Raw genomic sequence first — 18840 nt, 5'->3', positions numbered from 1 at the left:
GTCTACAATTTAAAAAATAAATAAATGTAAAAGTCTAAATTTGAGTCCAAGTCAAGTTGAGAATCATTAGTGAAGATGAGTTGAAAGTCCAATAAATGTTTGTGTTGTAACAAAATGGATCCATTCTTGGTTGAACCTGACACCCAAGCCTTGATTGAACCATTAAGTCGAAATTGATAGGTTTGAGCTCTTTCAAAGTCAAATAATAATTCATTTGAACTTGTCATCTACCCATTGTAAAAATCATTAACTTGGGTGCATCCGATAACCTCATCCTATTGAAAAAAAATCAAGCGAGTGAGTTCAAGAGGTCAAACGAGTGACTGCAAATGGAGAAAAGTATTCAATTGTTAGAGTTTCTGAACAATCTAATACTATCCATTGTTGAGGACACAATGAAAATCAACGAAGTCATTCTTTCTGATATTAAAAGGCATCTACATTATGCACATGAGACCATTGAGTTTCTCCAACTTGAGCCACAACTACAATGTGATGAGTTGCAGCAGAAGGGTCGTGTTTCTAAACATGTTCTAGTTCATAACAATCCTCTATTTGAAGATAATGATGATGAAGATGAAGACGATGGAATTCATGATTCCAAGGCACTTAACAATGCAACTACAAGTGTAGAAGTTGTACATGGTCAAGTTTAACTTTCCAAGCCAATCATCAAAGCATGGGAAGAAACCCAATGAAACAAAAATCGATATGGTTCAAGATGTGACAAAGATGACAATAATTTGCATATTCTTGATTATTGAAAACCAATCAAGTTCATTAATGGAGGATTTCTTGATCGAGCAATATCATAAATCAACGAAAAAATTGAAGAAAAGCCAAAATGTCAGCATTGTCAAAGAACTAGTCATATGGAAGATCATTGTTTTGATCTCCATCCTTGTCACCTTTTTCGGAAGAAGAATCGTGCATTATATAATTGTTCCAAAAGGAAGAAACCAACCAAGTTGAAGATTTATTATGCATGGGTTGATTCTTGGGAGTTCTTTTCAACAACCAATTGATTATTTATGTTTATCACAAAATTCAATCTCACATGAAGATAAATATTGCAGCCAATATTGAAAAGAAGATGATACTCTCATGTGCCTCAAAGAGAGAGTACAATAGTGAAACTCCCCTGCGTCTTGGCGGGAGGGGGGTGAGGGGGGAGAGTTCAAAACTAATGCATATGGTTATGGGTTCTCCTTTTGTTGGATGTGTGTTATATTCTTTCCACGACTAGTTGCACACACAACAGCGGTTGGGCGGGGGGGAGACGGGGGGGGGCGGCGAAAGCCCCCCCTGTTCATTGTGTCGGGCATAGCAGGGGGTTCATAGGGGGGGCACAACCCCCCCTATTGGGGGGTTTCAAGTGGGCGGTAGCCCCCCTGTATAGGGTCTGAGGCAACACCTTCGGAAAACATTTTTGGACCCTATATTAGGTGGGCAGACCTACCTATAATTTTTTGCATGGGTTTTGGACATGGATTTGGGCATGATGGTTTTCTTCCCATGGTATTTAGTAGATCTGGTCAAGGGAACTATGGTTATGTTCTAATCTGGGGTTAATGTATTGGGGTTTATAAATGCTTCGACATGTATATTTATGTATTGTAACATTGAAAGGAAAATAATGAAAAATCAGTCTGATAGTCTCCATTTTGCGATCTAAGGGAAAATCTATGTGTATATCTATTTTATGTTTTATGTTCTTGCCATTTTTTATTTTCTATTTTTAGAATTTGTATGCAGATAATTTTTGTACAGGGTTAAAAACTACACCTTTTAGCTGACAAAGGGGGGAATTTATGAAGAATTTGAAATTGAATTGATGATGATGGTTGTCAGACTGAAAGTTTCAAAAACATCAAAATTTTTCAGTGGGAATCAAATTTGTCAATGGCCAAGTGATTGGGATGTTGATTGAGAGAAAATGTGGGCATTTTTTTTCACTTGGATGGTCATTGGACCTAGAAAAGGATAGATAGATCATTTTTAATTACAACTTGGCATTATATTGAGTCGTTAAACATTGTCAAGGATGTATCTAACTCGCAGTCAATTCACTTCTCTTGGTTTTCTCTCTTCATATTGGAGTTTTCAACATCTAGTTTTGGTGGTTTTTTAGGTAGTTCTTCATTGAGGCTCAGCTAAAGAGTTTCAACATGAAGACTTGGAGATGGTACTAGGTTCTTACTCTGGGCTTATGATTGGGGGGGTAATGTTAGCCTCATACTCACGTAAAAAATCAATAAGTCTAAGTATTCAAAAAATAATGAAATAATGAAATTATTAATCATGAAAGTATACTTACTCTAGAAGTCTACATATGACCAAATATGAGGATAATGAGAGAAGTTAGGGATGAATATCACACAAAATCAACTAAGATATTTGTGGAGATATTCATGGAAATATTGTTGAGAAAGTTATGGAGAAGGTTCAACCAATTAGCCAAATTGGTAATTTGTTATGAGAACCTCAATTTTATAATATGAGGCCTCATGTGCGAGAGAATGTTGTATCATTATTTTTTGTGAATATACAATCAGTATAAAATCCTTTTTTCCATATATGTTGTCTCTTGATATTATTATTTAGTTTTTATTAATAACTTTAATAGTGTTGTTAATTATATGATATCTAACACCAATTTTCTCAATTACCTTGCAAACTTTGAAATGATAAATGATCATGATCCTGACTTTGACCATAGACCTTTATCCTTATCCCTTAATCTTTTCATGCATATGAGCCGCCTACAAAAGAACTGTGAGTCAATTGCACACTCGTTTTGATAGAAGTAAAATAGATCTCTTCTTAAAGGATTCAAAGAGGGATTTAGACTGCCTAACATATAATAATAACATTGATAAAATATATTACAATTTTACTACAACCCTTTCCACAACTATTGGGACGGGGTCCCCTAGGTCAAATTTTGTTGAAGTTTTGTTAAAATTATTGTAAATTCTCTACATTTTGAGGAGCGGAGCGCAAGTAGCACATGTCGATAAGTGTCAAAGGGGATTTAGGAAGGTCAAATCCAGTTAGTTTTTTAGAGTCAATTTATTTTTAGACCCACCCATGGTTTGCATACCATGGTATTGTAATGAAGAAGAATAGAAAAGGAAGGCATAGAAGAGTCATAAGATAGCTAAGAAAAAGTAAGGGTAGTGCATTATTGGGGTCTGATTTTATCTATTTTGTACTTAGGCGAATGGGAAGGCTCCTACAAAAATGTGCACAGAGACCTTGGTAAGTCTGCAGCTGAGTGCGCGGGCCCCTGCAGCTGTGTGTGTAGGGTTGGGAAGAACTATATGAAGATCTGAAGCATAATAAAGGCTTATTTTGAAGAACTACCTGTGTATCTGTGTATTACTAGTTTATTTCTGAATTTGTTGTATTTTTTATTTGTTGAATGCATTTAATTAGGAAAAGTACTTAATAGATTCATGAATATGTATATCTATTTATTTATATAATGTTATTCATGTTTAGTACAATTGGTGAAGGACATAATTCTATTTACTATCATTTACTGTAAGCTCTAGGTTTCAAGGGTTAGGGTTTGCGAAGGTCAAGATAAGCCCTAGATCTGCAGAGAACACATCACATAGCCCTTTGGATCTAGAAATCTGGTTCTAGCATCCCCCAATATTTCCTCGGGTGAGATTGCAGCCTGTGCTACGCAGGTTTTTGCCGAAAGGGCCGGTAGTGTAGGGTTTTTTTGGTTAGCACAACTAACTCCGAACCTAGGTCCAAGCCCCCTCAAGCCAACAAATGGTTCTGTTGTCGGGACCAAGATCTATCTGAGGGACATGTGATGTGGAATAATGGATATTGACTAAGAAGGAGATTGAAAAGTGGATAGATCAGAAGCTACACGAGATTGCAGCTCAAGAAAATAGGAATCTTTTGTTGTTGAAAGAAGAGTGGTTGCAAAGATATCTGTATACAGAGGAACATGAAGTTTTCTTTTGTTCTTTTCTATGTGAATTATACAAATGGTTGGCTAAATTGGTGGATGACCAACCTACCTGGAAGTTAGATAACCCCATTGTGTGGACTCTCGAGTTGGTGAAGCACCTGGAAGCATCAAAATACAAGGTTACGAAGGTTGTCGATTATTGGATCAATAGTATTTTGAGTGGATTTATCACTGAGTTCGCGATTGATACGTTTGTCAGTTATAGCAAAGCTGAACGCCAGTTTTTCAAAGGACCAAGAAGTAAGTATCTGAAGTCTCTGAAAACTTGGATTAAAATGCTATTGTGCGAGAAACGGGTATGCCACTAAATTGATGTTTAGACAAGACTCGACGGGAGCTACGCGAAGTGGGAAACGATTCATAAAAGATCTAGATATAAGTGTTGAGTATGGTACCCTGTTGGGAGCATCTAATAGAGAAGAAGGAAGTAATAGGCCAAAGATGCCAAGATGTGTGCCACATTTGGTAGATCAGCGCACTGTGGCAATACCACATCCATCCACTCCACCTCCACCATCACCTCCCCCTCGCACACCTACGCCTCCACCTCCACCTCCACCTCTGCTAATTAGTATGGCAAACATTATGAAGATGCATATATTCAGGGGTCTGGGGATTAAAGGCCTTGATTAATTCTGGTTTCTAGCAGATGTTGTGGGGAAGTCACAGCAAATAACAGATGATGATATGAAGAAATCATAGCTAATGAAAACATTGCAAGACAGGGCGCTGAGTTGGTATATTAAGTAGAATACGACTCATCTAGCTGTGTCATTGAAAGACACAAAATATGTGTTGAATAATGAATTCAGAAATCCTAAGTCTCAAGGCCAATCTATGACTAAGGTCAAAGAAATTAAGTAGAAGGTAAATGAGCCTACATGGGACTTTGATCAAAGGTTGAAATGTCTGCTACAACAGGCTAATCTACATATCTCGGACAAGAAATATAAGGATTTATATATTGATTCACTGTTACCTCATTTGAGATTACCATTGTCACACCAGAAGCTTGGATCACAGGCTGAAGCACTGGAAATTGCGATAAAGTTGGAGGCTTGGCCTATTCAGGATACAAATCTAGGAGTGCAGCAAATTCAATCGTAGTTGGCTAGGCTGCATATGGAATTCCAATATCTCAAAAAGGGGAAAGAGGTCCAAAATGATGCCCATGCTAAAGTATGGTGCGTAAAGTGAAAAGGAAATGGTCATGACAAGGATCATTGCTCGGTATATCAGAACTATCTCATTGGGGAGGTCATATCCCCTTAAAGCCAGAAAATTCCGCTGGTTCAAGTAACGGTGTAGTGCCATGATGCGCTATCTACCAAATAACAGGAAAAAACTCAACATACAATTGCCATTTTTTGCAGAAGTTTATGTAGACTCCCCAACAACTATTCTACAATTTCTGTAAGTTTGTAGGCCATGGTGAGAAAAATTGCAGAAGATATGAGTTAATGATGGATAAAACCTTGACATATAGAGTACAGGCCGAGACTCATCCGCAACAAGATCAAGGTGCACCTATAGTGCACAGAGGATTCCAAGGACAAGGAAGAGGACGAGGGGGAGGAGATGGAAGAGGTTGCGGAAAAATGATTTGTTACAACTGTGGGGACCCAGACCACTTTGCGCGAGATTGTCAAAACCTGACACACCCCTATTGTCAGTATTTCCGACATTTTGATCACGTTATAGAGGATTTTCTTGTACTCACCATAAAGATGCAAGAGAAGAAGAACCATTAGCCCACCTAGAACATCCAGATGATGAGGTCAAAGCCATGCGAGGATTGCCCCAACGTTAATATAGTTACGCGAAGCGGTATATCTACAAGGGAAGATAAATCCATAGGGAAACAACCATAAGAGAATTCATGGGTGTGCAAGGCTATTGACAAGGATACTAAATTTGATTTGCATAAGGTGAAGGAAACATTTATGGAGGTGAAAAAGAGCTTTGTGGATTTAGGAGTTTCCACATAAAAGAATTAGAGTGCATGAACGAAGAAGCCTGAAGAGGTCATTGCTCCATAGAAAACAGATCCTTCAGTATTGACATCCTTCTTACAGATCTGCATGAAGCTCCTAAGGGACCAAAAAGTAGTGGAGGGACTACAAGAGTTAATATACAATTGCGCTGGTAAGGGTAAGGCGCTACCTGAACAACACAGTGCATAAAATAGACAAAAGTAAGAAAAGGACTAGTCGGGAGATGAGATTGAGTGAAAAATCGTAGAATTTGAAATGGACCAGGTGATCCTAGATTTAGGATCTGATGCGAATGTTTTTCCTAAAAAAACCTAGGAAATAATAGGAAAGTCGGCGCTATAGTGGTCCCCAATTCAGCTGCGAATGGCGAACCAACATAATATTATTCCTATGGGGCACCTACATGGAGTAACTGTAGACATTGAAGGGGTGTGTGCTATAGCTGATTAATCAAAATAGTGGATGATAGTAATCCCTACTCGACGCTGCTTGGGATCGAGTGGGCGTTTGACATGAATATGGGCATCAACCTGAAGAAGTGTAACATGACGTTTGAGAAGAAGGAACTAAGAGTCATTGTTCCATTGGATCCAGTCGAGGGTGCATGGTATATTGAACTAGTTCGAGATTACTATGAGGAGGACGATATTGAACAGATCTATAAGCTTACTGTGCAAAACGAGGAATGGGTCAATCTTACGGTGGATGGATGAATTAATTTTGAAAAGGAAAACTCTTGCAACTCGGATTTAGATGAGGAGCTCAAGCACTAGCAAAATAGACTACATGAAGTATCAACACTGTGATGCAACAGACTTACTAAATCACTCCAGTGTATATCCATTGAGGTATGCAATTTACCGTATTATGATGGCTTAGAAGATGTAAATTTGTTTCTTGATAAATTTGAAAGGGATGTACTGGAGGAGCATCGGTTCTAAGCATTAGACATCGAACTAAGAGCTATGCCTGTTAGATGGTGGGATACACATAAGAACAACTTTGTAAACTAGAAGGAGGACCGAAAGATGATGAAGTTGTGATTTTGCTATACAAATACCCACATTACTAAAAAATATATAGGGAAGGATTATTCACACGAGAATTTAGCTCGTTGGACAAAAGCATGGGGAGAAGCACCACAACCTGAATGGGTACATATATTTTTCTATACCTTGGATTCTATTCTGATGAATTGGTATATGGAAATAAAGCTGCGACACAGAACCACGGAGTGGGACGTTTTGAAGGAAAGCTTTCTAATAACATTTAGTTTTGAGGATGGATTCAAATGTATTGATGAAGCATTACAATAAATCAAGGCTACAATATTTAGAATGCCTATAGAGCCTATCTCATGGGTACAATCTGATTGGAGTACGCAATTACGCCATGGTTTGGAATGCTACAACGTTACCACAAAAGAAGGTGAAGAAGACCCAAGAAACATCAGTATCCCTGAGTCAGAAGGACAAGGAAAATAAGTTGGGCCTCAGGTAGAGGTGCCTGACATTTAAAAACACTTAAATACCAAGCAATTAAACATTGGGTCGTAACCACAACCGAAGTTCATGAATATAGGCGATTACTCAGATGAGGACATAGTTGACAAGGTCGCGGAGCTATTGAGGGAATATCAAGACTTGTTTCCAACAAAGTTCTATGATCTAAAGGGGATAGTAGGTGATCTAGGTGTTATGAAGATCAATCTAAAGCCATATGTGAAGCTGGTAAAGCAACGTCCATATCATTTGAATCCTAAATACAAAGAAAAGGTACGTGAAGAGCTGGATAAAATGCTCGCAGCAGGAATTATTGAGTCTGTAGAGGGATCAAACTGGGTTAGTCCTATGGTAGTTCAAGAGAAGAAGACAAAGGGACAAATCAGGATTTGCGTAGATCTAAGGAAGTTGAACGCCGCTTGCGTACATGATCCATTCTCTACGTCGTTCACAGATGAAGTCTTGGAAAATGTTGGTGGTCAAGAAGCATACTCTTTTACAGATGGATTCTCGGGATATCACCAGATCAAGATTGTGCCAGAAGATCGAAGTAAGACTACCTTTTCTATAGAATGGGGTTCTTTCAGTATATAGTTATGCCCTTTGGACTTAATAATTCCCCTGCGATCTTTTCTAGGGTGGTAGTCACAACCTTTAAGGAATTTATTCACAAGTTTTTGGAGGTCTACTTTGATGATTGGACAGTGTTCGGGTTAGTTAAAAAGCATGTTGCAAGTCTTCGCCTAATGTTGGATACTTGTAGGAAGTATCAGATCTCCCTAAATCTAAAGAAGTGTATATTTTGCGTACCATATGGAATACTTTTGGGCCACATTGTTTGTAAGAAAGGGTTGATGGTGGACCCTGCTAAAATTGTAGTGATTATAAATTTAGAGCCTTCGAGGATTGTAAAACAGTTGCGTGCTACATTGGGCCATACATGATACTATAGAAAGTTCATTAAGGCATATGCACAAATCATTGCGCCCATGGAGAAATTATTGAAGAAAGATGCAACATTTTGTTGGGATGATGATTGCCAGAAAATCTTAGATGTTTTGAAGGAAAATATGGTTACAACACCTATTCTAGTATTCCCTGATTAGAAGAAATAATTCCATGTACATGTGGATGGGTCTTGCATAGCATTAGGAGCAGTGCTAACCCAACTAGACACAAGAGATATCGACCATCCAATTGCGAGCAGAAAACTGCCTAAGAAAGAGAATAATTATTCAACCACGGAGTGCGAATGGTTGGTGATGGTATATGCGCTCCAGAAGTTCAAGCACTATCTATTGGGTACACACTTCAAAATTTATACAGACCATTCAGCCTTGAAGTACCTGGTCAACGAGCCTGTGTTGGGGGGGGGGGATTTGCAGGTGGTTACTGATATTATAGGAGTACGACTTTGAAGTAATTATGAAGTCCGAAAGATTAAATGTTGGACCCGATCACCTTTCGTGGATTGAGACTGGTGAAGAACCTACAAGTATTGATGAAGGATTTCCTGATGCGAAGCTCTTTACTATGCGCGTTGCAGATGAACATTTTGTGGATATCATCCAACTCATGTCTACAAGTGTAGCCCCTGAAGGATATTTGACGTAACAAAAGAAGGAATTGGTGGTCAGGGCTACGAATTTCTCCGTAATCACAAGGCACTTGTATAAAATGGGGTTGGATGAATTTATGTGTAGGTATATATCAGATTATGAAAGATGAAGTATCCTCACTGAAGCACATGGAGGAGTTGCTCGAGGACTTTATGATGGAAGAGCGACTGCGCAAAAGATCCTACGAGCTGGGTTTTGGTGGAAAATTGTGAACAAAGATTCCAAGGAGTACTGTAGGGAATGTGATTTCTATCATAGGACCGAGAAGTCATCCTGAAGGGATGAATTTCCTTTGGACTCGCATGTCTCATTACAGGCATTCAACAAATGGGCTATAGATTTTGTGGGACCTAAGTTTGAGCAGAGACGATTTTTGCATGTCTGGATGAGATTGGCAAGAGATAGAGAAGGAGTTTTTGCAGCAAGGGCTTAGGTTTGAGCCAGATTTTTCAGAGTGGCAGAAGAAACTATTATGGGAGAGCCTTGACAATATGACTACAACACCGGAAATCCCTACCATAGCGCCTAGGTGGTTGATGCAAAAACCTATTGCCTCAGCAGATGGAGCGAAGAAGCAAAAGAATCCATAGCAAGCGTCAGTTCGGCAATTGTCGCGCAAAAACCCAAATGAGGTTAGACAGAAGGGTCAGATGGATAAAATTAAACAGTCGACGGAACCCTTGGACCTAGATGAAGAATAAATGGCTATGGCAGTTAAAGATATCAATGCAGAGGAAGAAGATCTCGTTACTCGGCTACACCTTATGTACCTCTTATAAAATCCACTGCCAAGGTCACTACGGACCCTGACTCATTGAAATATAAGGTATTCACGCCATTGATACCAGAGGAAGTACCTGTTGAAGGCAACTTGTTGGCCCGGGTACCATTTCTGAATATCGAGGACTGGGATATGGGTGATCATATGAATTTTCCACAGTTAGAACCTAGTAAATGTTTGAAATAAATCTACTATGAGGAAGAGAGAGTCACAAGGCTTGAGACAATGAAGTGGGCAATAGGGATTGAGCGTGTAGGGTTGCTCAACATGCTATATGTTCCACATTTTAGTCACAACATAATTAATACCATATGTGTGCATCAATTGATGGCGTTGGTTTATGATGGGTGCCTCTAGATGGGAGGGCCCATTCCAATTGACGAGATGCTGGTCCATGTAATCGTCACACTAGATTATTAGGGCACGAACCCCACTAACTCTTTTATGGGGAAGTCGCAGGAGAAGAAGCTCACAGATCAGATGAAGAGCAACTTTGCGTTGGTGAAGAATTTGCGCGGCTACACCATTAGCTCCATATCAGATGGAGCTATGCAATTTGCTGCATAGATTTTGACAATATTAAATTATGTGGAAGTGTCATGCCGATGAAGTGCTGACACCATTGGTATCTTTAGATCCATAGTGCAACCAAGGGGTTTGATTCAATTAGGCTAAGTACCCCTGCCATGAATTCCTGAAGGATTTCTGTGAAGTCCGAGAGGATGGGAAGGCATTCCACTATGAGTGGTTACTGCTATTGATCGTGTTGGTAGCCTGGATGATGCCTGAGGATAGCCAATTCCCAACACCAAATCCAGAATTATGCGAGGCTTCTAGATTCACCTCACTGTGGGCAACAAAGTACCCCAATTACATCATTGAAACCAAGATGTTATGGGTCTTGTTCATGAAGGGATGCATTTCCTCTGGACTCGCATGTCTCGTTACAGGAATTCGACAAATGGGCTATAGATTTTGTGGGAACAAAGTTTGAGCAGAGATGATTTATGCATGTCTGGATGAGATTGGCAAGAGATAGAGAAGGATTTTTCGCAGCAAGGGCTTGGGTTTGAGGCAAATTTGTCAGAGTGGCAGAAGAAACTATTATGGGAGAGCCTTGACAAGATGACTGCAACACCACAAATCCCTACCATAGCGCCTAGGTGGTCAACGAAAAAACCTACTGCCTCGGTGGATGGAGAGAAGAAGCAAAAGAATCCATAGCAAGCGTCAGTTCAGCAATTGTCACACAAAAACCCAAATGAGTTTAGACATAAGGGTCAGATGGATAAAATTAAACAGTCAACAGAACCCCTAGACCTAGATGAAGAATAAATGGCTATGTCAGTTAAAGATATCAACGTAGAGGAAGAAGATCTCATTACTCGGCTACACCTTATGTACCCCTTATAAAATCCACTGCCAAGGTCACTAAGGACCCTGATTCATTGAAATATAAGGTATTCATGCCATTTCTGCCAGAGGAAGTACCTGTTGAAGGCAACTTGTTGGCATGGGTACCATTTCTGATTATCGAGGACTGGGATATGGGTGATCATATGAAGTTTCCACAGTTAGAACCTAGTAAATGTTTGAAATAAATCTACTATGAGGAAGCGAGAGTCACAAGGCTTGAGCCAATGAAGTGGGCAATAGGGATTGAGCATGTAGGGTTGCTCAACATGCTATATGTTCCACATTTTAGTCATAGCATAATTAATACCATATGTGTGCATCAGTTGATGGCGTTGGTTTATGATGGGTGCCTCTAGATGGGAGGGCCTATTCCAATTGAATAGATGTTGGTCCATGTAATCGTCACACTAGCTTATTAGGGCATGAACCCCACCAACCCTTTTGTGGGGAAGTCGCAGGAGAAGAAGCTCACAGATCAGATGAAGAGCGACTTTGCGTTGGTGAAGAATTTGCGCAGATACGCCATTAGCTCCATATCAGATGGACATGTGCAGTTTGCTGCATAGATTTTGGCAAGATTAAATTATGTGGAAGTGTCATGCCGATGAAGTGCCGACACCAATGGTATATTTAGATCCATAATGAAACCAAGGGGTTTGATTCAATTAGGCTAAGTACCCCTGCCATGAATTCTTGAAGGATTTCCATGAAGTCCAAGAGGATGGGAAGGCATTCCACTATGAGTGGTTACTACTGTTGATCTTGTTGGTAGCCTGGATGATGCCTGAGGATAGCCAGTTCCCAACACCGGATCCAGAATTATGCAAGGCTTCCAAATTCACCTCACCGTGGACAAAAAAGGACCCCAACTACATCATTGAAACCAAGATGTTATGGGTTTTGTTCAAGACAAGATTGCAGATGGTGATCAACCAACGGCTGCGGTTGTCACCTAGTCTACATGCGCAGTACACAAATATCACAAATTTTCACAATTTGTCCATACGCACGAAGAAGGATGCCACACGAACATGGCACAAGTTGCCATATTTAGTCACGTAGGATGATATTTTAGGGGTTATCAACAAATGATCAAGTGATTAGCTCACCCCATTTGGCGAAGTTGCAGGAACAAGTAAGGTCGCCGAAGGAGAAACAAGGAAAACAACAGTTGAAATAGTGGTCAGGAAAGATAAAGAGAAAGAAACACAAAAAGCTTCAAATAAAGAAAAAGAAGAATAGAAGGCTTCTACAAAAGAGAAGGAATCATAGAAGGAAAAGGCTTCTACGAAAGAGAAGGAAGTGTAGGAGGAAAAGGCTACATAAGAAGCAACATTATTGGTCACCGTTGACCTGGAGGAAAAAGAGATAGAGTGCACTAATGTAGAGGTTGAAATCGTAGAAGAAGAAGAAGAGGGTGTAGGCTCCTATCTCAAATTGGAGGACATAGAGTCCCCCTCCGGAATCAGGAAGAGGCAGAAGCGAAGTTCAATGGGACCTCGCAAGAAGTAGAAGTCCAATAAGTATGTGAGTACAACACCATTGGTCCTCATGGAAGGGGACCTTGATGAGATAGGTGATGTTGTCCGCTCCGCCACTGAAAATATATGGGGACACATTAAGGACCAGTACCACCATGTATTGGACAAAGTGCAACAGGGTCTAAAAGAATTACAGGTCTAGACATGAGTGATCCAGGTGAGCGTGGTGCAAGAAAGTGTGGATCAAGCAAGCGTGCCGAATTTGGTTCCACATAAATCACATCTAAGCACCAAGTAGTGCAACTACTAGGGGTCTCTCTCCATTTTTAGGTAGCCAAAGACCAAGAGCACGCGCAATACTGGAAAAATATGAGTATCAACCTTACAACAATGCCTATCCATACCTTGCATGAGCTACACCAAGGAGTTTCAGATGAGCTCCACGTCTGGGAGAAATGAGTGTTGTTGATTATTGATAAGGTCAAAAATCTATCTTATGACTCTTCTATGCCTTCCTTTTATATTCTTCTTCATTACAATACCACAGTCTGCAAACCATGGGCAGGTCTCAAAACAACTTGACTCTAACAAAATAAGGGGTTTTGACCATCCTAAAGCCCCTTTGACTCCTATCGACCTGCGCTACTCACGCTCCACTCCTTAAAATGCGGAGATTTTACAATAATTTTAACAAAACTTCAAAAAACATTGACCCAGAGGACCTCGTTCCAACAAGCCCCCAACATAAAGTCATGATTTGTCCCAAGTCACTTCGCTAGTGTTGCCTCAACCTTTGCTTGCAGGCTGCTGAATTATATCTTCAACGCTTGAAGATATGTTTTTCCTTGCACGGTGGCCTAACGAACTTCTTCAACCAATTTCTCTGTGGTTAGACCTTCAACTATAAGGCCCATGGTTCTTTGTGTCCTGAAGAGATTTTAGCTTGCTCTGAACAATTTGTGACAATTGGCTTGCCCCGTCGACCCATGGCTGCATTCGTGAGGAAATTATAGATGCCTTTCAATGCAACTCATCAATCTGGGCTTGGATGAATTTTCCTTCTTGAAGTTTGGTGAACCTTTGCATGGGTGCTAAGGTCCACGTTGTCGCGTTGATCTCATCAAACTATAGTTTATTTTCACAAATGTCAGCTTCAATCATCTTCAAGTGTGGATCCTCCTACAGCGAGGTCCACATCTTCATTGTCTGCTCAAACAATTGGTTGCATTCCTTGACTACTGCTGCCAAAGTGGTCATATCTACTTTAATCATAGCCTCACACTACTCTCTGGCTTCTCGAGGTGTGCCTGGCTGCAACTTAAGTCGAAGCTCTGAAATCTGCAACTGCAACTCAAACCGCACCTTTCCAATTTCTTCCTTGGATTCCTTCACAATCAACAGCTAGAAGCAACCCTTACCCAAGTATGAGGTAAGCTCCCTGAGCTCCAAATTCCAGTAGAGGTATCCTTTGCAGAGAAAATTCACAAGTTAATTGTTACGGTGAAGGAATCCAAGGACACAACCATGGGGCGACGAGGCAAGCCAATTGTCACAGACCATTCAAAGCAAGCTAAAAGCTCTTCAGTAGAAACAGAGAACCATGGGCCTTACAGTCGAAGGTCCAACCATGGAGAAATTGGTTGAAGAAGTTCGCCAGGACGCCACGCAGGGAACATCAGATCTTCAAGCGTTGAAGATAGAATTCAGCTGCTTGCAAGCAAAGGTTGAGGCAACAACAACAGAGTGACTCAGAACGAGTCACGACTTTGTGTTGGGGGCCTATTGAGACGGGGTCCCATGGGTCAAATTTTGTTGAAGTTTTGTTAAACTTATTGTAAAGTCTTCACATTTTGAGGAGCAAAATGCGAGAAACATAGGTTGATAGGAGTCAAAGGGGATTTAGGAAGGTTAAATCCCCTTATTTTGTTAGAGTCAAGTTGTTTTGAGACCCGCCCATGGTTCGCAGACCATGGTATTGTAATGAAGAAGAATACAAAAGGAAGGCATAGAAGAGTCATAAGATAGCTAATAAACAGTAAGAGTAGTACATGATTGGGGTCTTATTTTATCTATTCTGTACTTAGGCAAAGGGGAAGGCTCCTATAGCTGTGTGCGCAGAGACCTTGGTAAGTCCACAGTTGAGTGCGCAGGCCCCTGCAGTTGTGTGCATAGGGTTGGGAAGAACTATAATTGAAGATATGAAGCATAATAAAGGCATATTTTGAAGAACTACTTGTGTATTTGTGTATTACTAGTTTATCTCCGAATTTGTTGTACTTTTGATCTCTTGAATGCATTTAATCAGTAAAAGTACTCGATATATTCGTGAAGACATATATTTGTTTATTTATATAATGTTATGCATGTTTAGCGCAATCGGCGAAGGACAAAAGTCTGTTTACTGTCATTTAATGTAAGCTCTAGGTTTCAAGGGTTAGGGTTCGTGAATGTTAAGATAAACCCTAGATCTACAAAGAACACATCACATAGCCCTCTGGATGCAGAAACCTGGTTCTAGCATCCCCCAATACTTCCTTGGGTGAGACTGCAGCCTATGCTACGCAAGTTGTTTCCAAAAGGGTTGGTAGTGTAGGGTTTTATTGCTTAGCACAACTAACTCTGAACCTGGGTCCAAGCCCCCTCAATCCAACAACTACCATTAACAAATTCTTTATCGAGGTGTCATATAATAAGAATAATAGAAATTCCAGCCCTTGGTATGATAAGGAATACAAAATTGCTAGAAAAGTGATTAGAGACACTCCTAATGAATTTGTAAAGCTCAGAAACATAAGTGTATACAAATCTCTTAACAGAAGGAAGAAATGGTCCCATATTCTCCACCTTTCTAAAGTTGGGCCCATAAATTTTTGGCATAACATACTTGCTCGTAGAACCAAATACAATCATTCGATCCCCTTAAAGGATTGGGATATTTATCTTAAGAAGCTTTATGACTCCCCAAAAACCATGGGAACCATTTTGAACATTGCTATAAATGAAGATATATTTTCTTTGGAAGACGTGGAGTTCAGGATTAAGACGAACAATAATGGGAAATCTAGGGATATTGAGGGATACCAAGCTGAAATCTTCAAAATGGGAAGGTCTATTATCATCCCTCATATCCACATGAATTATTAATGTGGTGGTAAAACATGACTTCACTAATTTTTGGAAACAAAGCCTTACTATGCCTATCTTTAAAAATGGGGACAAGGGCGTTCCCTCTAACTATAGGACCATTATGAGTAGCCACATTTTTTCCAATTTATATATGCTCATGTTGGAAAAGAAGACTAGCCTCTGGCTTGAAATCCATGGTCAAATAAATAAGGGGCAAGCTAGTTTTAAGAGACATCACTCAGTTATCGATCATCTTGCCACTATTAAGATCATTGTTGAGGAGTGTTGCAATAGTAAAATTGACCTCTTATGTTGTTTTCTTGAATTTAGAAAAAGCTTTCGACATTGTTCTATGGGATAAGCTATGGAAACGACTTGAATAGTTAATGGTCCCTCATGATTTAAGGATTGTTGTCATTTGACTCTATGATAATGTTTTTACCAAGCTTAAAACCAATGAGAGCTGGTCTAAAGGAATTAAATTTAATATCGGGGTTAAACAAGGATGTACCCTATTCACTACACTTTTCAGAATTTACATCAATAAGCTAGAAGAGTGTTTAGAAACTACGAGATGCAATGGCCTCGAGCTTGCTAGTATGGCCATTACTCTTCTCCTCTATGTTGATGATATCATTCTTCTAGATAGAAGTCACGATGATCTCGACAAGCATCTTAAGACCCTCCATGATTATTGCTTCAAGATGGGTATGATGATTAATAACAACAAGACTAAGGTCATGATACGTAAATCCAAAAAGACCAACTATGGGAATTTCATCTATAATAAAATTACTTGGAGTAGGTTTCTTCCAACAAATATTTATGTATTAACATTCATTATTAGCTCAATTGGTATTATAGCATTGGGAAAAGCATTATTGGAGGTTGGAAAGCTTATTATGAGCTTGAAAACAATTGTAAGTCAACTGATCTATGGATTTGGAGTAAAAAAAACTTCCTCTTTCAGACTCTTGTCACCCCTGTTATTTTATATGGCTGTGAAGTTTGGGGATGTAGTATATCCATAGAATCATGGAGAAAGATCGAGATGATTCAAAAGAAATTTATAACCTAAAACCTCAAGATTAAAGGAAATATTCCCTATAGTATTCTCTTGATTGAATCTAGCCTTTCCCCCATTGAAAATGTGTCTTTGTTTAGGTATTTAATGTACAAGAAGAAGCTCTACAACATGGAAGCTAAGAGGTTTCCCAAAATTGTCTCTAACTCTAGCCAAAACCCCCACCTTCGTCTCAAGCATGGATGGAATAAGGATGCTCAGTCTCGGCTTGACCATTGGGGGATAATGGAGGACATCATCTTGGGGAATAAGGGTAACATTAAAAATACTATTACCTCTAAATTTAAGGATAAATTGTGGGATGATAAGGAGCTAAAGGAAACAAGGAAGCTAAGGTATTATAAGGAGGTGATCAACCCACCCTTGCTAACTAAAATTATCTCTTTGTCCTTACTAGTACTAAGAAGAAAATGAGCATTTCAATGATAAGAACTAATTCTCATGAGCTTCGAAGTAAAACTGAGCATTGGTCTATTCCCAAGACACCCTGGGTAGAAATAATCAGCCAACTTTGTGATAATAAGAGGGTTGAAGATGAAAAAGACTTTGTCATAGATTTCTCGAATCATACTCACATCCATTCTCGTTTCCAAAACATTTTCCACACTTCCAACCTTATTGACTTGTTAAGTCAACAAAACTATAGTGATCTTGGAGTGATTCTCTCCCTCATGTTTATCACAGACATAAAATATTAAAGAGTCACAATTAATCTCTTAATTTCTTAAGGTCTGATAGACCGCATTAGTCTTAGTGGACACTAATCATCATCATCGTCATCATCATATTGATATTTTTTCCAATCATTTAGGTTACATTTAATTAATTAATAATATACCATTTTTATTTAAATATCTAAATCAATTATTTAAATTTAAATTTTAGTGATATATATATATATAGCATCATTCAACACTCCTGTGGTTATGATGCTCTGATATGACCTTGGGCAGCCCTTTCCCATTTAGACTTGATCATTGATTAAAAAACAATATTTTCAATTCTATACGCAACTCTTCCCTTACAAAAGCGCGTACACACACGAGTACCATAATATAGAACCCGCATAAATAATTTAAAATATGAAAAAATAAAAATATTTCCTATTTCATGGGCGGGGTTTACGGGTTTCACCGAAATCCTGCCTACAGGAGCTCGTGGCATACCTGAATCAACTAATTTATGGTGGTATTTATACACCTCATGGGAAGGCCTAAGTCAGAGAAGGTGATAGGATTTCAACATTATAGCCCTTTTTTCCCCAAATCAAGTCTAATTTTCCCTGTGCCTCCTATACTCCAATCATAAGAAACCCTTGTTTCCTTGCAGAGGTGTTCATATTCCATTATATTACATCCTTTTGCACATGCTTGAGAGGTGATCTTTGAGGCTTGGGAAAGACAGATCCAGAGGAAGATTTTGTTAGTTCCGTGGTCGGATCAGGTTGCATTCTTCCACTCATATTTGTTGATATCAATAAAGAAGCTTTCTCTTGTTCCTGAAATGTTATGATCTCATGTTTTTTATGATTCATGTCTAACATGTCATAATTTGTATGTTTATGCTTGATGATTTAACATGTTTATTATGGATTCACTTTGAACTACTTGTTATGTATATGGTTCTCTTAATTATGTTGCAGGTCTGATCATTTTGGAGGAAGCAGAGGGTTTGGACCCTACGTGATCGACATCAAACGTAGGACATATGTGTACTTCTTTCAAACCCAACTTTAGTAGTTTTCATAGTTTTCTTGCTTGAATGTATGCTTCTTGTTGATAGTCTACCTTCGATCTGTTGAGGTTGGCAACCCTTATCTTAGGGAACTTTTTTCCACCAAAAG

Source organism: Pinus tabuliformis, chromosome 2_1 (genome assembly GCF_031772625.1).
Source record: "Pinus tabuliformis cultivar Carrire ecotype Pingquan chromosome 2_1, CPIR1, whole genome shotgun sequence".
Lineage (NCBI taxonomy): Eukaryota > Viridiplantae > Streptophyta > Pinopsida > Pinales > Pinaceae > Pinus > Pinus tabuliformis.
This window is presented reverse-complemented; position numbering follows the sequence as displayed.